Source organism: Filicampus tigris, chromosome 3 (assembly GCF_054856515.1).
Source record: "Filicampus tigris isolate MCC_2025a chromosome 3, RoL_Ftig_1.0, whole genome shotgun sequence".
In the NCBI taxonomy this organism is placed as follows: Eukaryota; Metazoa; Chordata; class Actinopteri; order Syngnathiformes; family Syngnathidae; genus Filicampus; species Filicampus tigris.
The window spans coordinates 15,355,074-15,380,199 of NC_141219.1; the positions used below are offsets into that span (position 1 = coordinate 15,355,074).

A 25,126-nucleotide genomic window follows, 5' to 3' on the forward strand; every position below is an offset into this window, starting at 1 on the left:
TAATCACATTTGGATTTACAAGAGAATACCGATCCATATTTCATTTAGGGTAATTCCAGGTTCACTTAATGTAATACATATTCTGAGTACATCCCGTACCACGTTGTATGGGCCATGTCTTTATACATCACTATTTAAAAGGAAAAAAACACTTAGAAGAGAGAAAGTTAATGATGAGGCATTTCAGCAAACAGGGTGATGGATGTAGGTCATATCAACCTTAATAGGCCACTCATTGAAACACAGAAAAATAACTACACAAACGTCGTATTGCACTGTATTACATTTCTCGGAAGTTTTAATTATGTTTCTGTTTTGTTTCCAGTAATAGACAGTTCTTCCATTATGTGTAATTGCTTGGTGAACATTCCAGGGATGATTAATCAACCTTTTGCCCAAAGTGCTGTGTTCAAACAGAAAAAAATAAATAAAAAAACTGAACATTTGATGTGCTAATAATTTTTTTGAATCAAAATATATAACGCCGTAGTTGCACTTTATTTTAGTTTGTGGGGAGTAAAAATGTTAAATCATAACAATAAACTTCAAAATGTATTTAGGTACACTTGCAAAAAACATATACTGTATAAATACAGCAGAAACATAACACATTTGTTACCTTGACTCACAAATCAATTTTTGTCTGTTATATGTTTTCAATAAAGGAAAAATAGAACTGTTTTGGCTTGGAAACATAATGAAAATAAAAGAGAATATATATTTTCTATGGGTATGGGTATTATATGCACATACCGTATTTTACGGGCCATTGGGTGTACCATATTATTAGGCGCAATATCAATGAATGGGTCTATTAAAAATGAATACAAATCATACATAAGACGTACCAGGTCATAAGGCGCTTTATTTTTGTGAAGCATTGTATGTGAAATAATTTATTCTAATTGTACCTTATGTTTATTTGATAGATTTAGGGCTATTATGCTAGGTTCAGACCGGCTTCTTGTCTTACTTTATACGTTTACGTTTAAAGCCGTGAAACCATCCAAACGTAATGTATGGTTAAGATATGTGTTCGTTTCAACGTCTTTGTAAGAGAATACAGCATGTTAATTACCACTCGACCTTTATTAATTAAAAATAGTGCTTCACTTGCATCTTCGATTGAAACAGTAAAGGTGAATAAACTCGGGCCTGTGTGAAAGCCACATGTCTAAGCTCTCAAATTCTTTTGGAATTCTGTTCAATTTAGTTAAATGAATTATCTGCTACAGGGGATGAGATATTAATTATTTTGTAGGTGGCGAAAATGTCAGGTTTTCAAGGGTGACTCCAAAGACGACCGTAGGTTTTAGAGAGATGTCTCACGAGGGGCTTTCAGGCTTTAATCTGTTAAATCTCATCAATTCTCTTCTAACCACTTTCGCTAGCCTATAGCCACTACAGATGTAAGACAATACCACTTAATCACTTATCACGTTTAATATTTGTTTCTTTCTTTCTTGAGATAGATAGATAGATAGATAGATAGATAGATAGATAGATAGATAGATAGATAGATAGATAGATAGATAGATAGATAGATAGATAGATAGATAGATAGATAGATAGATGGATAGATGGATAGATGGATAGATAGATAGATACTTTGTGACCTTGTGTGTCTTTTTCCACAATAGTGGCATTCTCCTTCACACAAGCTAAATAAAGTATAACATGAGCTGGTCACTACACCGCTGATCTTATTCCAGGTCAATTAGTCTGATATCCTTTGTCACTAAATGATTGGCCTATCCGTTTGCTGTTTGCACATACATATCAGCATGGAGCAGATAAAGTGTCTGCGTTTGCTGCGAGGACGCTGACGGAGATAAATGCCTAATTCAGTTGTCCGTGTGACTGTTATTGAAACGTTTTTGGAAACGTCCTGGAAAAGTCATTTTTGTCCTGGAATAAGCACATTGGTGGAGGGGAAGTATAGTCATCATATCAACTGACTGAGTTATCATAAAATGAACATGCATGCGTGGTCCCTTCCTGTTTCTGTCGCCTGATCGTAGTCGTCAGGAGAGATCCCTCTCCAAGGCCGGAGTTTCCTCCGTCGCCGGCCGCACGTTGTCGAAAAAGGTGGAGCTCAATAACCCAACAACACGTCACGGGGAGACAAGGGTTGCACTGCAGCCTCGCTTCATTTTGGTACACTTTTTCCTCTTGCTTCTTATACTTTTCTTAATTATCTCACTTGTCCCAAACCTCTCTCGTCACTCCAGCGTACACGCACTTTCACTCTATTCCTCCCTCTTCCTCACGCATGCGCATACCACACCCATGTCACGCACAAGCTATCACAATACCAGCAACACGTCACTGGCCTTAGATTTTGCTATGGCCAAATAAATCGCTCGACGGATTATACGATGGGATATAATCCTAGACAGCTAACGCAAACATAGAATAAGTTAGACTTGACACACTAGTAGAGCAGCTGAACATTTTTAGGGGGTGAGTCAGAGGCACTTTAAATGAGTTGGAATGTGATGGTTAATTCTGAATACAGCCACATCCCCACTTACAAGAGGGTGTAAACAAATGTGCAACCACACTATTTTAGTGTATTTTTACTTCCCCTCTTAAAAACATTTGTTTTGTTTTTTTTAGCTGTAGGCTTCAGGTTTATATGTCACATTAATGGCCGAAAATGAATTGAGATGATCTTGGTCTCATTTATTTACATCACAAAAACCTGCCATTTGAACATTTTGTTTTTATATCCACTGTATGACACTGCAAAACATGTGTATAAAATATAAACATGGTGTTATTTGTTGTTGAAATTATTTCTCACGTGATCCATATTATCACAAAGTAACCATCAACGTTTCTGCTTGTTTTTATCACATTGGTGGAGAGCAAGTGAAGAAAAAGAACAGCATAATGCTTCAACTAATGACTAATATAATTATTGATTAATCTATCGATTATTTTGTCAATTAATCAATCGAATTTCAAAAAACAAGTTTTAAGTTCCATTCCTATATTCCAAAACAACTTTATTTCACATTGACAATGCAGAAAATGCACAAACGTATTAATTAAGATTCAGTTGCTCAATAGGTCCGTAACATGTCAGAAAATGGGCAAAAACATTGGTCATTGTTTTCCAAAGTAAAATCAGACGTTTGAGCATGTTTTATCTTTATTCACCATGATGTTAAGTCTGCTTTCCAAAAGAAATATAATAGCTATGAAATGCGCTGTATAAATAAAATTGTATTGTATTGTATTGTATTGTAAATCTGCGAATATTTTCTGTTGGGGGGCTGAAATGGGCAGATTTCTGAGCTAAACAAAGTATCGAAGCAATTAATCCATTATAAAATATAATCTGTTACTTGGATAATCTATTAGTTTTCGATTAATCGATTAATTAGTGCATGTGTAAAGAACAGGGCGAGCTTCTTTGACAGACCTCATTTCCACCCACACGCATGCTCGCACGCACACATACATACCAGTCCCAGTCTCTCGCCCAAAGTGAGCTGGGATAGGGTCTAGCACAGCCGCAACTCTAGTGGGGATACGTGGTATAAAAGATGGATGGATGCGATGGATGTGAAAAAATATGTAAAAAGTCCCAATATAACAAGATTCTCAACCTGAACCAAAGCGATTCTTTGCATTTTTCAGTAGAGCCACTTTCCGCATCACTGTCATTAAACCGGGAGTGCAAAATTACATTAATTGGCAAAATGAATGGGAATCAATTCCTAAAGCAAATCCCAATATAACCCTTGAAAGCACATTTTTAATTCTTTCTTTCCTCCCGCACACTCCTTCATTAGGAGACCAAATAGCATTTGTTGGGTGAACACTGATTTGTATTCCTTCAGCTCAAATTAAATTTGTCCCGGTAAAACAAAGTGAAAGCCTATCAACAAATAACTGCAAAGCAAAGTGGGGTGAATACATAGAACAAGATGAGGAAACCTTTGCTGCGCCTGATTGGGTTCAGATGGTGCTTGATAAAAAAATAAAATAAAATTTAAAAAATAGTAATAATGTACGAATACTTTGTTATTATACAGTGCTTAATCTGATTTTTCAAGTATCTATACTTTAGTAAGTACTGTATTTCAGTTTCTGACAACTGACAAATTTCATAACGGATATCTGTACTTTTTTCACCTTAGGCCGGGTACACATTTAAAGTCAATCGGTCTGTTTTTGTCTCTGTCTGTCTGAGTCAAACGCGGTAAGGATCCAGACTGACTGAAATCTTGAGGACTTCTAAGGCAGAATAATCAAGGACAGTTGTGACATGAAGGAATGTGATCCAGACAGAATTAACAATGATGACTCAACATATTTTGAGAAGATACTCCAGAACAATGACATAATTTAAGAGAATGGTTTGATGATGTCCGCACCAAGAATGATTTGGGTCGGATAGTGTATCATCTTCTAACGTTCAAAATTCGCTGTCTAATCTAAAAAAAACACACATACCTTAAGGTATTTCTTCAGTTGTTATCATTTGTTGTCCTCATCTGCTAATTTAACAATTGCACAGCTTTTAAAACATGTCGTCGCTGTCGGGCGGAATCCTTGTAGTGACAAAACGACAACTTTACAGGAGGTAAAAAAAAAAAAAAAAAAAAACGTTTTGGGGCTCATAATGGGCTCATATCATTGCCCCACACTCAGAACTCTGTCACTTACTTTCATTCCTAGAGAAAAGAGCTTGGTTTCTTCAATGAAGTCATCAGTGAGTTCATGCTGACAAACATCTCAGTACTTCAGCCAGAAAGGGTGACTGGATTCATTTGACCTCCGTCTGCATCTCAGTGGTGGACATGAGCAGGAGAAAGTGGTTTCTATTAGGAAGAGGCAGACAAAGAGGAGGACTCAGGCTGGCAACGTGTTCTGCGGATTTATATATATATATATATATATATATATATATGATAAGGACACAATTTCTACCACTAATAATCACTTCTTTAAATGGTATCTCCTTTCATAGATCTTTTATGGTCACATAGAGCAAATCAATTGTGTTTTACTTGTTTAAAAATCTGAACTTTGTTGAACTTGTTAGATGACTGCAGGATTGACCAAACAACATACATTTAAAAAATGGTGAAGGCCAGAATCTGCTTTTGTTAAACTTCTCTCTATCTTTTAAGAAAGAGAATTTTGTTTTCCCCCCCGCATAAAAATGGTCAAGTTAGTCTTAACAACACTATGGATTGTCTGTTGACAGAATTACTCAAAAATATGAAGACTAGGAAGGACAAAATGTAAATTTCAACATTGTGGAGGGAAAAAGTCTGGGCCTGAGATGAATGTGCTTTGCAAAATCTAAAACTCTATGTGGTTGAGATGTTTGCTCGCTAAATGTCCTTCCCTGCATTAGACACAAGCTAGTTTCTCCAAACAATGAGTTGCCATGAAAAGGAATGCGTGTGAGTCTCAGGTGTTATTTACAAATCAACTAGAAATCGATGTAATATTTATGCGCTCCATTTATACTCAGTAGCTTCAAGGCATGATTATTTATCAATGAATTGCTAATCATCCAAAGAATTAACCAATTTGGCAACCAATGGAGGCACTGTTGATTCCGTCTCAACTAGTTTGCTGTCTGAAGAGGGGCAACATAGCATCAGCTATGAGAGGATGAGGAACATAAACACTTGGGCTCCTCCTCCAGGCTGGATTATTCATTTTAATCCAATACTGGCACGGAAATACGATTTTTTTGTCAAATTAATACCGGTAAAAATCACATCTATTTTAATGTAATCACTGGTTTGTGGGTGAGACCGAGCCTATCCCAGCTAACTTTTATGAAAGCCGTGTTTTGGGAATGTGGGAGGAAGCCGGAGTGGGAGGAGCCGGCATCCCCTCTTCCCCGACAGACATTCACAATTATTATGCCCTCCGAGCAAGGCTGGCCAGCCCCAGCCGGCCTCGGCTCCGCACCCGAAGCAGCCACTATGGCGGAGGCCGCAGGCGAGCGTGTGAGCGCGCGCGCCTGCCCGCCCGCCGGCCGGCCAGCCCAACCCTAGCTCCGAGGCAGCCTGCTTGATCCTGCTTGTAAACTTGTCTCCAAGATTAAAGCCACGCAATCCTAAATCCACACGCAATCTAAACTTTGTAACCTTCTGAGCCTTGATACGATCACAAGGACTCACCAGTTGCATCTGCTGTCGTTGAAAAAGCACTCCTCGTGCATCTGTGGTATTCCAATCTGTTCACTCGTTATATCCTTTTGTCACAGATGTGAGTTCCCTTGGACAGAAGAAATGACAGAATAATGTGGAATTTAATGCCTTCCGATAGGCCCCCTTGACGAGCTCCGTGTACTGCAGCGACAAGTGAATGACAGAAATTTCAACAAGTGGGAGAATAATATGAAACTATTTGACGATACAACTTCTGATAGGCCCTCTATAGGGCCGCGGCGCAGCATGGAAACGTTGAAGTGCTACGCAATTATTTTCTCTTACTAGGAAGAAGAAAATATTTTTCACCCCCCAATTTTCCGCCATGACTTTAAATCGATCGTATAATTTGTCTGTAAAATTGTTAAAGTGGCTATGTCGCGGTTCACGTTTCGCCACAGCGTGGATCTTTTTGCAGTGCTATTTTGAATTCTGTTTTTTACAGCGTACGAACCCACATCCTGTCCTTATTAACTGCCTGTATTTTTTACATTGCAATTCAGCTTGCTGGTTTTTTTTACAGCGTGCAAACCCCACTGTAAACCAATTTGACTACATCTCCTCCGTTACATGTCTCGCACAGAATACGTTCGGCTTACTAAATGTATTTACTAAATGTATTTAGTAAGGGAGAAGAGGAAGTAGAGGACACTAGTATCAATAAAGATAGGAGGATGAACTTACTCAATTGATCGCTTGGCAACCATGGGAGCTAGCAAGACCCGCAGGGCATTTGTATGTTTCATTCCTGCAGTTTTCAAATCTAATGGAAGCTGGCATGTCAGTTTCTTCTCATCTTCTCGCCCAAGAGAAAAAAAAGAGGCATAAACTACATAACTATGGTTTTCTCTTGGCAAAGGAGAGTAGAAAAAAAATGCTACATCGGAGCCGGCGGAGGACAGTCAAAGAAAGCGAGAGATACGCGAGTCAAAATTGATCATTTCTTATGTTTGCAACTTCATACGTTGTTCATTAAAATGAAATTCGTTAGTTCAAAAATGTGTCATCATTATTCGTATGAAAAAAAAGTACGACAAAAAAAAGTATGTTCCCTGCTGTCATGCGTGCCCCCGTGGCAACGCACCATACACACCCTCGGGTGTCTGCCCCAATATTTGTGCTGAGAAAAAAACTACGAGAAAACTCAGAGGGGGTCACACTTTCTGCCCCAAAAGTATGGACTGAGTCACCTCTGCATCTTAGATGGATTCATTTCCTGTTTCAAGATCCTGTTTCAAGAAGAGAAAACATACTGTACAAGTTATACTGTACTGTATAGGCCTACGACATCATGGGTGTTTCAAAGTCCCCATTGGTGCAGGTTTACACTTCTCAAATGCTGTCCTCTTTTACTGATAACATCATTATCTCATCCGCATACTGAAAGCAAGCTTTTGGGCTGGCCTGTGCACGCTTTCAATGGCTACAAACATCCCATCCACACACGATAAAGTCCTTTGCCATTTTATATTCATCTTTTCTCCTTTTGTCTCCACGTTCCCTCTTCGAGTTTAATATCTGCTTCCATACCACTTTCTTCTACGTCGTCTCCTCTCGCATCCATCTGCTTGGGGCTAATCAGTATCTAATCTCAGTTTTAATTCTGCTGCTATTAACCTTGTGCTTGTTTTACAATTAGCCTACAAACACACACACACAGGGGCGCGTGCACGCATGCACACTAGATTGCCTTCTGAGCTAAATTGCGCTTTATTTCCACATTGAGAGAGATATGCCGAGTTAATTACAGGGTGCAAATGAGGCTCGAGGAGGATGGGTGTGCACTGGGGGAATGAATGCAAAGTGCTCACAATGCAAACTCGTGTCTTAGCATCGGTACTCATTCACAAATGTGTCTTGCCAATTCATGTGTTCTTAGGTTCTTCTTTCACCCATGTCAGGAAGAATATGTTTGCAAATACAAAAGCGTAAATAAATTGTTACCTGATCTATATAAGACATTGTGTTGCGCAATATAAAGGATTTACATTAATTTAAAACAAATTGGACTGTCAACAACCATAAAATGTAATTCATCGGTAGGGCTGAACGACTAATTGCATTTGCAATATAATAGCGATTTGGTAAAACGTGATGCACTAATTGCAAATGCTGCCATTTAAATGGTGATTTTGAAGCGGCGCGGGGGGGGGGGGGGGGGAGAAAGGAGAGAATGGGGGGCAAGCAGAGACAGCCTTCTGCAGTGTAGGTGTGCCTAATTTCCAATGAGTGTTTAGTCGCAAGAGACCTAAAGGTCAGTAGCGTGTTAAAAACAACAAACAAAATTTCACCGTATGTGTTGTGTGGCTGCCGTCGTGTTGCGCATTTTGAGCGGGGAACCGCCTGTGTTTGTATGGAGACACTCTAAAACCCTTTAATGTAAAAAAGCCAAACGTCGGTTAAGGTCAGAAAACTACGACCAATCGTTGTCAACATTCACATGCACATTCACATGCCCACTTCAACCGCTGAAAATATCAAATCAATCGCCACAGTATTTGGGATTTTACAGGCATTAAGCTTTTTCCTTTCCATAGATGTCACTATAAAGAAAAAGGAAAAAAAAAAACATGACAGATCACCACCAAAATTCACGTGCACATCCCTACCGATGCCCACATTAATCTCTGAAAAGATCAAAACAATTGCACCTATATTTGAGATTTTATGGACCGCCTTCCTCTCCATATGTGCTATCTTAATGTTACTTAATTTATTTTTGTTTAATAAAACTTGTGTCTGGGCTTAACCTGCAAAAATATTGCTTCTCAAATGAAGCAATTAATTAGAAAAACTACGCCGAGAGAATATAAGTTATTCGCAGACTTTTGTTTTCTTCGTTTTGACCATTCTGCTACTTTTATGACAAAGAAGGAAAAGTCACAGTACCATCAAAAGATGAACACAGCTCAGTTTTGAGTCAATTATCATCAGAAGTTGCCTTTGACTCACCTAATCATCCAAAAAAGTAGGAATTTTCCTCTTCATATTTATTGCATTAGGTAGATATTTTACCGTTACTTGTTGTGGTTTATAATACCATGTAATGAATAAAGAAATAAAGAAATAAAGAAAGAAATAATAACAATTAAAAACAATAATCATAATTTTGTATCATGTGACCCCTTATTACACATAGTTAGCAGAGAAGTGTGTATGGGGCGTGCCAAAATCACAACCTATTAAAAATTAAGAGACACAGTATCAATATTCTGGTATGTTTGCAAATGTTTGGCCACTTAAAACAAGTCCTCAAACTTTCACGATCATTATTCTGCTACATTTTGGTGATGGCTGACTGATTCTGATGAGGACACTTAACATTTAATAAATAAATAAATCTGCTGTGTGTGTGCTGCCAAACTTGGATAATGAATGAATTCCTTTAAGCAGATGACAAAAAAAATATTTTTGCTAAATGGAGTCTGATTAAAACAGTGTCAAAATACAAGGACCAAACTGAAAATCAAATATCAATTATGCTAATTTTAAAGTCAAATTTGAAGGCAATGTCCTGACAACTAGCTTTGTGTAAACAAAGTCTATGATTGATTGATTGATTGATTGATTGATTGATTGAAAACATCTCAAAACAATAAAGGGTACACATAGATACAGCGTTGATCAGGAATTAACGGTTGATTGTGTTGTTTATTGCTCAAATACAGTTATCAGCAATGCCCATCTCATTTCTGTAAAAGAATATATAAACTTTTCAGTGGATGTTTTTCTTAACTTCTCTTACACAGATATTGTGATGTATTTTACCCAATATATTGATAATCACATAATGACTGTAGTGTGCTATTGAGTTACTGTGCGATCCCCACACCTAATCAATGTGCCGTAAAAGAAGGGGCCACAGTCAAATCCTGTCAGTCGTATGCATTATGGCTCGTCTCAGTAAATTCAATTAATTCAATGACATTTTATAGTAGTTGTTAAACCTACTTCCAATAGTGCTGCGTATCCGCTCACTTTATGAGATCTTGCCACTATATTTTATAAGCTCATTAAATATATATGTGGATGGGAATAAAACGGGCAAATAAGGACAAGCGTTCTTTTTGTGAAAGCTTCCGGCTGCAAAAAGTAACACTGATCTTGGATGAGACTTTCATATGGGAGATTGAGTTCTCCCGGCTCATATAAGCACCACTATATGCTGTAGGTAACAATAAGACAGGTGTGGGCAGATATCCAATGAATAAAGGCAAGCAGTACATTTAACCCTCGGAGGAGCTGATTTTCAATATAGCCAACTTGCTTTTCTCTGGCTGAGTCAACAGTTCTTTGGAGGCGCACAGATCAATGTAAGATGCATATTCTATTCGGCCGTGCACCGCTGTTTGTTTTGTGTTTCTTCATATATATTTCCAATGAGCTGAAGTTGCAGAGGGCCACTCTGGACAAATGAATTTTCAATTTGAGTCTCAAAGGGGACCATTAAGATGCTGGGGCTTAATATACTGGGCTGGCTGCACTCTCAAAGGACTCACAGCACTTGACTGCAATTTACTTGCACGCTTTTTTTTTTTTTTTCTTCCAAAGGTTAACGGCGGTGTTGGGTAACATTCTTGTCTTCAAGCACGACCTGGGATTGAACAAAATTAGGGCCCCAGGTCCACTTTGTTTCTTTGTCGCCATTATTCTTGGCCCAAATAAATCGTCACTTTGAGGGCTTGCTCAATGTTAGAAACTCAAAAAATTGTGCAGGCTTGTTCATCCTGGTGAAAGTGTATGTCTGATATGGCTCACAAGTATGACCCCAAAACACTGTATCAGCAGTGCTCTCTGGATTAGTTAGTTCCATTTAGGAGCATGGAATTTTCTAGACATGTCTTTAATGAGTAGTCCCAAATAAAAGTCTCAAAAGACACTGGTTCATTTTGGGGTCATTTCTGCCATTTCCAGGCACTCTTCAAACTCCCCAGAGAGATTTTGTGTAATTGTAACTAAATCGGAAGCATGCATTCTACACAGATGTCCAATACTAAATCGTCATTACACGTGGGCAGCGCTTGACACGGTTTAGTGACTTTGCCATTGAACATGACATTTTCATTGTGACCCAGCTCAACAAAGTAAGTGGGGCGGAATGGCTTCAAATGTTTCACAGGTGCCCACTACTGGCAGAATGGAGTGTGTAAGAGTGTGTTATCCCTCCCACCCCACAAAAAAAAAGATAAAATGCGATGTGTAGAGGTGCAACAATTAATCGATTAATCGTTTAGAGACCTTGCTTGATTTAAAATGAGCCAACTCCTCAGAATGTCATCCTCTCAACAGTAAATATTTGATTTGTGTAGTCTTCCATAAAAGCAGACCTATTATCTTTGCGTTGAATGAAAATAAAACATTTGCAATCATATTTTACTTTGGAAAAACAGTTTTGGACATTTCCTGGACCAAACCAGTAACTGAATTTTAACTAATTTATCTGTGTACATTTTCTGCACTGTCAATGTGTCCTGACAATATGTCCTGTTGTTGAAAATATGACCTTAGGTAAAGTATGTTTACCTTCAAAATTTCATATTGTCCTTATTTACTCTAGGGCACGGTTGAAATAACCATGACGATTCAAGTGGTAATTACCAACCTCCATTCTTTTTCAAAGCCGTCGAAATCTTGGTCAACATCGTCATTGTCTATAAACATCCGTCTTAACCATATATCACGATCGACTGGTACAGTTGTAGTGTTCAAGAGCCCATTCGTCAATGATTGCAGCTTTAAATACACTTGTGATAGGCGAAGAGAATTTGCCCCACTGCTGAACATACTGTTAGATTCATTTTCAAAAAGACAAAAGACCAAAACCTTTGGTCTTATTTACATTTCCAATATGTGCTGCTAGAGCTTAATTGGCTGGGCTGATGGACTCACACTTCAAGTTAGAAGCGCACGAGCCACAGATCGTAGACCCGGAGCAGTTCCCAGGTGAGAGCTGTGCTGCGGGAATCTGCCTTTGTAAGTCTCACAGCAATTTGCTCGGACTGTCGAGAGGAATGCCAAGAGCAGTGTGACACGGAGAGAAGGAGCACGGTTTACTTCGTTTTAGATCGTTTATTTTCGTTTATTTCCCACACAACTGCAGCTTTTATTCTTCAAGTAATTGCTGCTTTGCACCACTGTGTCGCTCTAATAGGCACTTTTACGCAAATTGTTGTCAAGCATGGGGATAAGATGAGAAACATTGCTGGTATATCCTAATATATGTCAAGATACAGTTTTAGAATAGGGTTTAAAACAAAATAAAAATGACAACTACGAATAAATGTAGTGAGACAGTAAGAAATGAGGCAGGCTGGGAAACTTCCGGCGGGGGTGGTCAATTTTTCAATAACTAGCTCAGTTTATGTATTTTTTTTAATCAAGAAAATTACATTAGCTTGCATTTGAACTTTTATCAGTTTGTTTTGGAGAAATCAGTACAAAACTAACGAGTTCAGCCACATGGCTAACGCACTCCGCACACGGGGGACACGTCATTGTATCGCACACACCTCCGGAACATACACACATAAGTTGCGGTCAAGAGCGGCCGTGATATTGTGCTTTATTTGAGTTTTGCTATTTTCACTGCTTTAAATGGGGTATAATTGCATAAAAATTACAGACAAAGTAGGGACGGACCATTAGAATTGATTCGCGGAAAAGAAAATGAATTTGACCATATTTGGGTTTCCGAGGTTCTCGGCCGACAGCGATGATATATCTTTTCAGATCACAATAATATTACAATTTACAACTACAATTAAACAAATGAACATACACGAATAAAATCTTTGTTCAGATATCGTGCGGTTTTGAAGTCACTGGCAACAGGCGTGTCAGGAGGCATGCGCGGCTGCCTGCTGCGCTGTCAAGTGCTTTGAAAGTCTCTGAAGAAGGCGAATGCTGATCACCAAAAGTGTGCAAGATCTGAAGAAGTTAAAAACTTTGACTAAATAAGAAGACACGACACACGTTTTTGAGACAAAATAACATGGGCTTCAATCGAACTCTTATAATTTATTTTCCCTAGCCACACAGAGCCGCAACATAAGGATGAAAGAACGGCATGCGGCTCCAGAGCCGCAAGTTGCCAACCACTGCACCAGTTCATCTGAAACCCATATGAGGACAAGAATTGTTGAAAATGGATGCATTTCTCTGGAGTTTGTATTAACATAAAGATTGTTATGACACATTGATTTAAAAGGACATTTTATACTGCACTAGCAGGTTGTTTGGCCCTGCCTTATACTGATTGCCAGTCAAACATAGGATATGTGTGAGCTTATTAAGACAGCAAGCAAGAATTCAGCTTCTGTATAATACACACAACATGACCAGCATTGCTGTTTTTGTAGCAACAGAGTCCTTTTTGAGAGAGGTTTTTGTATTAAGTGAATGACACCGCCGACTGGTTTGTGCAAGGCCTGTGTTGGAGCAGGGATGGGCAATTGGTGGTCTATCCATCTATCTAAACCCTAGGGGTATGAATAATTTTGGCCTTGGCTGTAGGCCTATCACGATTGCAAGACTAGCTACATTCAAGGCCAAAATTATTCATACCCCTGAGGTATGTTTTTTCACAATGCATTTCAATACGTTTCAGTTATGTGTGGATTTTTGATATTCGCGGTCCATATACCCCATGAGAAGCGGGCGTCCACTATCGTTTTAAGTTGTAATATTCACCAGTAGATAGCAGACAGTGCTAGGTAGGAAGTCCGTGGTTCTGGCCTCCAATTAGCTCCGGTGAAAAATGGAGGCCCAAACCATCATTTAAGTTGTGCATCTCTGGGTTAGAGGGACGGTAACTAGTTTGAGAAATGAAGGCACTGTACATTGACCTGGATAATTTCATCTACGTAATGGGTGTTTAGTGTTCAAATGAATATGGAGATTGTTATGACATTGATTAAAAAGGCGAAGTTTTATTTGGCACTTCCACGCGAAGAGGTTTCTCTATCCCTGGAATAGACTAATCATGAGTCAATCAAAGGGCAATTGTGAGTTTATTACTCCCACACCGGCTGGTACACTCTACGAGTACCTCCTTCTCGCTTTTCAGACGGAGTAGAAAATCTGTACGTATTTGCCAAGCACCATTCTCAGGCTATAACCCCTCCAATGCGTCCTGGGTCCACCCCAAGGTCTCGTCCCTTTTGGATGAGAGCAGAAGACATCAAATGAGAGGCATCCGGATCTCATTCCCAAACATCCTCCTCACGCAAAGTAGGAGCGCCTCTAGTCTGCGATCTGAACTCCTCACTCTATCACATTCTTTCAGTCCTTTATTTGAAAGTCATGACAAAAACTGAAGGATTCAACTCACCATTTGGCCTGTTTATCAGTCCGATTCTATTTGTATTGCGCACCGGGGTCACAGGCAAAGAATGCAAGGGGAAATAAACCCCCCAAAATTATTTGCAATATGTTCTGTGTGCCTTCACTAGTCTAAACATGGCATTCTGGTTAATATTGTGTTTTGTGGAATATGAGTTAAGCAGCAAAATCCACTTCTTTTTAGCCATCTCAGGGGGCAACCATTTTGTCACTACTGTCGACTGAAAATGACATCACCGTTATTCAGGGCTCAGGTAACGACCAATCATGGCTCATCTGTTTTCTGAAGCTGAGCAACTGTGATGCCATTTTCAGTTGTCAGCAAGTGGCAAAATGGCCGCCCCGGGTGGATTTTGCTGTGTCACTCTTATTAATCAGAATGCCATGTTTAGACTAGTGGTCCTGTATAGAACATATTCTCTGGTAAAGAAGATGTTTGGGATGGCTTCCCCTTTAAGTTTTGCAGAGAACTAGCTGTGTGATTCTGTGTTGTAGCAAAGGAGTGAGAAGTTAGCATCCGGAGGAGTGTTTTGCTGGAGTGTTTGTTGAGCATGTCCTGGAGCTGTAGAGAGCAGTGCGCTGGGAAAACGGCACATTATGGAAGAAGGACGGGAAGGGGAGGTGGGCTTCGATGGAGGGAGGGAAGTGGCAGCAAGGAGGAAAGGGAGATCTTTGATGAGGCCCCGCGAGTGCCTCTAATGAGACGCAACGTGCTGCTCTCCTCCATCGCAAACAGCGGCGTGCCACGCTGCTACTGTGTTCTAGCCAAAGACATAACCAACGGCCTTAATTAAAAATCACAAAATCACCATTCCGCCCGGCGCCTTGTGAAACGCTTGCTTTCTTCCAGCAAGAAATCTCAGAGCGGGCGCCCAACAGGGAGACAACACTATCAAAAGCTTGTTTTGACAGAGATTTACAATTTTTATTCACAGTCTTTGTTACAGCTATTTACCTAAATGTAAACTCCTGCGTCATGTTTTTGCATGCCTATTGCCGTGTACACGCATTGGTCGAAAAGTCTCCATTTTGTTTGACCATGTCACAGACTTATTGTCATGTTTCCTCAAACAATCGATACTGTTCCCCAATTAGTTGTGTGCCATCCAGTCAAGAAGACGCCTCCCTGGCAGGTAGTAAATAATCACCTCAGTTCATAGATGCTATTGTTCACACTGATATAATGGTGAGCTCATTATCGCTGCCATTTACTAGCTCTTTTGCTAACCTCAGATGAATTCAAGTTTGTAGTCTCACCACATGTTCCATGCCCAGTATTAAAAAAATGATCTTATGATATATTCAGATGATTAGTTATCAAGACTAACCAAGACTATCCAAAACATATTTTTGAATTCTAGTTTTGCATGAACATACATAAAAAACAAATAGTTGTAGTTGCAAGAATGGGTCCCTCACATATATGCCCCCATTCATATATTTAAAAAAAACAATCTGGTGTACATCAGAAGTGACACGAATCAAGCACATTCACATTCAAAGCAGTACAACTCCAATGTCATAGCATGCGTCATCAATAGTTTTTTTATGTGTTTTGTTTTTTATTTTAAAGTACATAACTTATTTTTGCGGTAGTATAGCAATTACAAATATTAAAATGTTACTTAAATTAGCGCTTTATGGTAAATAAAGGTTTTGTGATGGTGATAGCTTGATGCTGAAACAGGCTATTTATTTTGGCAATAATCTAAGACCCATGTTTTGATTTTGAAAAGGTGATGCAACAAAACTTAATGACTACCACATTATGCCTATAAAATAAAAATGTTTAAAGTCAGATGAACAGCACAACAATCACAGCACAAACCTGACCAGTGTAAAAAGACCAAGCCAGAGCTGCTTTTCTCAAATAAGACTGAAACACATTTCTTCTTTTTTTTCTTATTATTATATATGTGGAACACAGAGCAAGGAATACATTTAATCGCCCATCTATCACAATGTCACATGCCAATACAGTATAACTGGGAAATGGCACACGATAGAAGAAATAAAGTAGCAGAGCAAGTGTCAGGGATTTGTCTGCATTTAAACATATTTTAGTCTCTCCCCCAATGCCCCAAATACTACTTTTTATGTAAGTATGGATTTGTGATGATGTAGAGCTCAGACTAAGACCTATTAGCGATTCGCTTCAGTGGCACTGTGATGAAGCCAGATTAGCAAAATGTATTTGACGTTGAAGAAATGCAGAAGTATGCATGTTACCTAAACAGGTCTCAAAATGACAAAACCCCTGACTGTCATTTGAATATTTCTCGCTAATGTCACTCAGCCTGCTAGGAACAGCGACAAACAGCATTTCCATTGTGTTTTTTTTACCAGATTTTCTTTCGAATGCCAGAAAAAAAATCATTAGGTAAATATTTTCACAATATTTGTGTAGGTTGTAGTGCTGTGAAGTTTGAAGTTTGAAAATGACATCACAGTTGCTCAGGGCTCTCGTTACGACCAATCACGGCTCACCTGTCTTCTGAAGCCGAGTCATGATTAGTTGTTAGGGGGACCCCGAAGCAACTTTGATGTCACTTTCAGTTGACACCAAGTGGCAAAATGTCGGCCCCCTAAGATGGACAAAAACGGGTGGATTTTACGGTTTAACTCATGTTCCGCAAATGCAATGTTATTTAGTATAGCGTGTTTAGACAAGTGGGGATTCACAGAACATGATATTGGCAAGAATCTTTTGGGGTTCATTTCTACTTTAATATCATGATGTGCATTAGTATAGAATAACATAAATGTGAAATGTATTTTAATAACATCACTGGACAAGTAAACGAGGAAACAAATAATTAACAATTAAATTAAGGAATACGGTCACAGTTGATCAACTATAATGGCTTGTTTTTTAAAAGATGTATTCATTCATAATCAACAGGCTTCTAAGAAACAACGAGTCACTGTTCATTAACAATCCTTAAAAACATAAAAAGGTTCCCTATTAAAGTAAATTAATTGAATTAAATACCCTGCCTGCAATGGACAATCTAATAACCAAATCCACTCAACGCTCTGAATCTAGCCAGTTGCTGGAAACATTTGAGTTGATGATTGCTGTTTGGTATTGAAATTGCATGCTAAACACGCATAAACTGTTTTGATTAGTTTAAATTCAAATGCATTGCCCAGGGAAGAAGGAAGATGCCTCAAATGTGGATGACCACCAAATAATGGAGGTAGACTTTTTTAAGGGGTGACTAAGTGGTTTACAAGCTTTCAACTGAGAGAGTAATTAAAGAGGATGGCGAAATAGCAAGTTTTATATTAGAAGGAATACACACACGCTGATCAATGAGGCATGAAATGAAAAGCCATTGATCTTTGTCTCGCAACTATTCCAGCATTATAAAGCCTGCAGCAGCATCTGTGACTCATTAAATGCAAGTCGAGTTTTGGAGAAATGATCGAAGATGCTAATTTCATTGCAATAAGTCAAATATTTATACAATTTTGTCTTTACAAAGCTCCTAAATATTGTAAGTTGAAACAAAAACACTGAGTTATTTAGATAAATTACAACAATTCTGCAAAGATGATTGGGGCAAAAATCGCCCACAGCGCTGTGAAAGACTCATTGCAAGTTATCGCAAACGCTCACACACACACACACACACACACACACACACACGTCATGGCTCAGGCTTGAGTTAGCTACAGGCTCATTGGTCTTCATTGATGTAACATGATCGCAGCAGGAAAATGAACTCTGAAGTCTACAGAAACATTTGGTCTGCCAATTTAAAAACAGACGGATGTACTGTGCATCGGAGAAGATGCATGTGATGATTAAGATGAGAGCAGTTTCTCCCACAAGTGTGAACTGACAATGTTTGTCATTTGCGTTTCCCAGACTTTCATAAGAACTTAAAAACATAAGAAACATTTTATGAGGTGAGGTCATTTGGAGTCCTTTGACTCCTAATCTTCTACTTGAATATGTTACCGTCCAGTCTCACTGTTGCCGTGGTTACGTTGGGACAATGCATCACCTAATGAAGCAGGCAATGGAATCTGAATGATCCCAAGCACAATAAAGATGACAGGACGTCTTAGCAGCAACAGCTGAGCTTCAACGATAACCGCAGGGCACCAATACCCCAACTTCCCATCCAACCTTGACAAATGAAGAGGGAGGAGAGATGACAAATACGACGACCCCATCATCTTGGCTTCGTGAAAGATGACTCAAAGTTTCTACTGGTGGACCTTCATTTAGTCACCACACACATTTACTGACAGAAGCGCATGCGCACACAAGTCACTTACTGAATGATGATTTATTTTAAGTTTTAGCCAAGAAAATGTTAGCAAACTGAATCAAAATCAGAAACATGCATTAATCCAGAGCATATAGGTCCTTTCATTAGGACTTCTGGGACTACTTTTTCAGCTACAAACTCTTTTAGCTAAAGTGATGTTTTTTTGGCGATTCCTGAGCTGTGAGGAAAGGTTCAAAGGGTCACAAATTTCTAGAAATTTTCCAGAAGTTTTCCGTTGGGCAGCTTAGCCTGGGAGTTGATTTACATCATTTAATCTAAAGGCACTGTGGGTGAGTTGCTATGTTTGTCTAATAAAAATCTTGTCTTGTATCTTTCCAGTGTTCTCTAATGGAACATTTCCAACTACGAAAATACATTTTACATTTTAAAGGAATGCTAACATCATAAAAAGATGCAATATAGCTTAATTGATTATAATCAATAAGCACTTCATAACAGGATGTTTGTGAAGCCAAATCGTCTTAGACATTGGGAGGTTCAGAAACATTGTGTACTGTACTGCACATTCTAAATACTGTAGATTCTAATAATGACATGAATCTTTACTAATTGTGGCAACCTTTTTAGCTACAACAATAACACAGAGTAGAATCTACAAATGAGGTGCCCATAAATGTACCAAAATATATTGCTGTATTTGCTTGGGAAACGCCATTTGAACTATGTGGGTTCAATCCAGACTTGGGAATGAGTAGGGCTGCAGTTTTGCAGAGCAGCTGTCCCTTTTTTTTTTTTTTACACTCATCAAAGAGCTGGTTAAATTAAAACGTCCGGATGTATTTAATTGATGCACAATTTAGCTCACACTAGACATTGGTAAATGAACCGTGTTTTCAGCCTTATTTGAGTCATTTTGACTCAGATAAATCTGGGCCAAAATTTAGCTTTAAAAACCAGGTTGCAATGTAAAAAATGTTCACTGTGTTAAGCTAAAGGTGACTTTATAACTCAACAGGCCATCCATCTATCCATTTTTTTTTTTCATACCTCTTATCCTTCTCTGGGCCGCAGGGAGCTGGAGCCTATCCCAGAAGATTGTGGACAAAAGGCAGTCTACACCCTGTACTAGTGCTATGGGCATTGATAGAAGTCAGACAATAGCTCACACTGTCACTGAGTGGGAAATGAACCTAGGCTGCCTTCACTGGAAGCAGGTAAATATCAGAGCTGGGCATTCCGCCTATGTGACGGACCGGTCCACCTATCTGCCTATGACCGACACCCATTTTGTGGGCGATAAACGATAAACGGAAAACTTAAAAAAAATAGTCAGACCAAACATAGTCAGAAGCCCATTTTTCCCCTATGTAATCATCTATTGAATTTCTTTTTTTTTTTTAGTTTGTCGAAGTTGGTAGTCGGAAACGCTAACGGAAGCCTGTTAAAAAAATTATAGTCGGACCAGCCAAGAGGCGATTACTATTTGGTCAGAACAAACCGGACAAAATGGCGGATAAATGGACGGCGGAAGAGTACCCCAGAACAAACCGGACAAAATGGCGGATAAATGGACGGCCGAAGGGTACCCGAGCTCTAGGCGGAAGCCGATAAACGGACCGCAAATTTATTTTAAATACCTATCCATGGTAAATATAAAACTGAACTATAGCAGTGTCTTCCCAACACCAATAGTGTCCTTAAAAGTTCCAATGTTCTTCTATCGAGACTAAATTTTGAATAAAGGTAAGACGTGACACAAAAGCACATCTCCGTGTCTGTCCTAAAAATATGAATGCTCTTTAAATTCTGATCGGAATTCATCCCAAAGCCCACATATTCTTGCAGTCAGCGGCGAAATAACCCTTGTTTATGAACCCAAATCTGTCCTTTTTTTCCAGGCCACCTCCCTGTGATGTATGGCCACTGTGAGTTCTTCCAAAGGACTCTGGGCGGTTCACGATGTATTTACTTTTCTGCTCCGCGGAACAGCCTGTGTAACTTTGATAGCAGGTACTCTTGTGGGCTTTGGGGACACAACAGACGGTAAGCATGCAAGCACACAAAGCTGGTCCTCGTGGAGGCAGATGTACATGTGTGAGATATACACACATGCGCACCAACGCGGAGGCGCATGAGCGCTGGGTACAGTGGTGATTGATGCTGCAGTGAAGAAAGTCACACAGAGAAGGTGAGAACAATGGCTCCTGGCTTGTCCACAACAAGAGTGTAAATCAACTCTAAGCAGGAGCTGTGTGCGCTCTGACAACACGTGTCCCAAAGCATGTGAACACAGAACATTCATAACGCTGACACTCTAGGAGCTGAAGAAAAATGTATACTGTATTTATCTTGCTTTTCTCTGTGTGACATACATTATTTTATATGATACCCAGTTTAGGTTGAGTTCTACAATATAAATAGTGAAACTCTAAAAGTGGAATGCCCATTAGTGATGGGCGATACCAGATGATTTTGATTCGATTTGATACAGATTACTTTTATGACTTTTATTTTTTTCAATACCATACCTATATCAATACTTTGTGTATTTGTTTTTTTTCTCCAAACAATTTTAATGGGGTTTTTTTTCATAATATATCAGTGATAACAAATTATATTACTTAATTTTTACGGAGTATATGTGAAAAAGTAAAAACTTCCAAAGACACACTTGAACTTTTCTTGAACTTCAGACCGGTCGCCGGTTACATTCAAAACAATTAAATGAGACAAGTGTCAATAAAGAATACACAAATCATTATTTAATGTAAATTTAAATTATATATGAATTAATTAAATAAAAATAACATTTCACTTTGTAAAATATAATAAACCATACCGTTAGTGACCAGGATTATTCAACAAAAAAATATGCCAACATAAAAGTAAATAAATAATATTTAAATTATCATTAATAATCAACAATTAAATCCAACTGTAACATTTTGTTTTAAAAAAGTAAAACATATTCATGTTTTTACTTTTGAAATGCAAAATTGGTGTTCAGGAACAGTTATCCAAGTTATCCAAACAATTGTGCAAATGACACATGCACTTTTCTCGTTTATTAATTATGGTGCATTATAAATGTAATCAATCCACCCAAACTCTACTCTGACAGCGTGACTTTTCTGAGAGGCAGAGCGGTCTCCCTTACTTTGAATTCATGAGTCAGTTTTGTAATCAAATTTCCTGTCACCACACAACCCATCCATCTGCGTGTCCCGGGCACCCCCAGAATGTGGCACCCTCAAACACCTAACAGCACATTCCAACAACGCTGAGTTTCCAAATGGTCGAAGTGTAGTAGAGCACGCTCGGGATCCATTTCCAAACACACCCTTTGTACTGATACTTTATGAATATGGTCCACACCCACTTGATACTCATGGGAGTAGGAATCGGTGGTGACTCAAATTTAAAAAAAAAAAAAAAAAAATGCCGAATCGTTGGATTCAAGTGAGAAAGTATCATCGCATATCGTCACGTGCACTAGTGTCACAGGAATGTTGGAATGGTGACGCGGTGTTACGTATAAGTACGATATGGGGGGTGCACAACATGTTTTTCAAGGGTGACACCCGTAAGTAAGTGTTTGTGCGTATATGGGAATGTTTAGCTAGCTAATGAGAATTAAACTGTTAAGGAATCAATCAAAAAGCCCATCTAGGCAGTGTATCAATGCCTTTGTCGCTACTTCGCTGTTGGCGGTGTCCTAGCATGAAGAGTGTTTGTAAACTTGGACGCCGTGACCATAGAGACGAAAAACTCCCAGGTTAGCTTAGCGCTAGCTCACTGGTACGACAGAACACGGGTGGATTTACAAGTTTTCCAAAAGCATAAAAACACTCTGATCTGCAGTTGGCCAGTGTACGGCGACTGATCCTGGAGGTTAAAGTAAGCTATTCTAAATTAAAAATTAAAACCTTTCCGTAGGTTGATGCGGCGGCATGGGTGCGACGGGGTACACTCCGATGTTTTTATGAGGAAATCGCTTTGGACAACATATGGTGGTGTGTGAAGAGAAGTGCTATATAATTGCACTCCATTTACTAGTATGATCAAATTGGATTTTTCTTTTTTTTTTTCAGCAAAAGTGGAATTAGTAACCTATTCGAGTTGATTCGGGATCCGTTAGTTAATCAGTAAACATATAGCGGGCACAGATTTGGGGTGCAAATCCGAACTCCACATGAGATTTTCGATATATCGATACCATGGAATTGACAGGCCCACCACATGCCACGCTATCACCATGACTTGCACGTGTTACCTTCAGAGAGAGATGTGTACGCACAACCCATTGAGCTAAATATCTTGACAGGTGCCAGTCAAACTGTGATCCTCCGGTTCCAAAGCCCTTGCAGATAAGCTAGTGGCACTCCATAAGACATTATGAACTGACCTAACATTTAATAAGCCATTACAACTACTGCAAACGCCAAGCCAGTCAGTTATAACTTTGTTTGCTACTCTCTATCTGACCAGAACACATTTAGATCTGCCCGCACCGGAACCCACCATAAAATTATAGTGTGTCATAACTTCTCCCTTCGAGAGTAGGGCGTGAGAGGCAAAGCTTGTGAGCACTATGAGAAACTCAGTCCAATGCATTTCAGTCACATTTCACTGCCACTACACAATATTTTACAGGCAGCATCATGCCAAACCCAACAAGCACCTTGTTACCACTTGGCTAGTGTTGACTCCCCTCTCTTCTGCATGTTGGCCAATTGTGAAAAGAATATAGCCACGTTTAAATGTGTGTGTGTGTGTGTGTGTGTATGGAACACCCTCACCTTGTTACATGACACACAGTTGAACACAGGATGCACGGCCACCAATGACGATCTCTGTCACATAAACACATGCATGCACTCTCCTAACACAAGCAGCCATGCTGAGTGTTAAGCGGCGGGACCCAGATGGCCGCCACCTGGGGTGCGGCGATGGGCTGCGGACAGGATCCGACACACACGCACGCACACAGATGGAGACCCACTGCGAGTTTCTGGGAGATGGGCATGCTTACTATTGATTTGCGCAGATCAATGATTCACAACCTGGTCATCTGACATGAGGGGATGAGAGTTACACCCAATGAGCTGGACTACGGTCTTGGCGCATTGGTCACATATTGCTGTTTGTATGCTGGGAATACATTTGAACAAATAATTGAATTTAAAAATGGATTCCTGTGAAAAAATGCCTAATCGTGATCTTCTATTTATGAGTATTCACGGCGGGGTGTCATATTTACTTGTATTTTGTTTGCTATTGACAGCAGTGCTCGGCCCCTACCTTTACTGTACAATAGTTTAACACCTATGACTCACCACCCATGCCCCTTTGTATCCTGACCTAGACGATGCCGCTGCCGTACTTCTAGTCAGGGAGTATTAAACGCAGACCAGAAGATCATGGGCTGCTCGCTGCCAGCCTAAAAGAGATTGCAAGCTTTCTCTACCTCATCAGAGTAACAAATGTCAATAGGACAATTCCGATCCCAGCAGCCACCTTTTTGAATTGCTGCTCTGTGGCCAGCGCCACAGAGCACACAAAAGCAACACAGACAGACTCTGGGACTGCTTGTTCCCCAAAACCATTACCACAACCGTCATAAACAAAACACCACGCATTTCACAATGCTAGATACATCTGGTTGGAATCATATGTACTCTCTCTGTGATTCTGTTTGCAGCTGTGATGAACCTTCTGTTCCACGGCGCAGAAGCCAAGACAGGAAGTCATACTGAGTGGCCTTTATGGACGAATCACATTGAGGTCAGTCCTGGAGGGCAGATGGACTTTTGAAGATATGGTGGAGCTCACTTAAGAAGCTAGAATGGAGTTCAAACCATCAAAAGCAGGGATGCTCAAGAGCCCCTATCCAGCCTGTTTTCTATCTCTCACTACCTGAACACACTTGATACAAATGATCACAATCGTTATCAGGCTTGTGCAAAGCTTGGTGTTGAGCGAATCATTTAAATTAGGTGTGTTGCAAGCAGGGATGGATGGAAAACAGGCTGGATGAGTGCCGGGATTGAGCAGCCCTGATCAAAAGCTTGGTCATAAAACAAGGCCGCTCCCAAGATTGCTTCCAGTTCAAAATGATCGAAGACACCACCCCAACAGTCACAGAGAAGGCAGTTAGGACAGCGGTACAGAGCAGACCTGAACAACAAAACGAGCTTTACGGGGATGCTCAACCAAAGAGTGCCGAAAAGAAGAGACGAGTGACCTGCTTGGCAAGTGCAAGGCTTGAGGCGACCAACACAGTGTCCTTCCTTTCTGTGGCTCCTGCTTGTGTATGAGGTTTGAGGAAAACAAACAAATTCCTCTACCCGTCTC

General features: G+C 39.6%; 1 long non-coding RNA gene across 4 annotated transcripts in view; it reads right to left on the minus strand.

Annotated features, from left to right (window-relative positions):
* Positions 1–25,126, minus strand: part of LOC147150032 (uncharacterized) — a 156,912-nt gene that overhangs the window by 80,486 nt on the left and 51,300 nt on the right. For 3 of the 4 annotated variants that reach the window (XR_015086202.1, XR_015086201.1, XR_015086200.1), the window contains exon 2: positions 4,681–4,835. This is a non-coding gene — a long non-coding RNA (uncharacterized LOC147150032). Of the gene's footprint in view, positions 1–2,994; positions 3,980–4,680; positions 4,836–25,126 lie in introns of those variants that run through there. The other variant, XR_015086203.1, reaches the window with a different exon arrangement.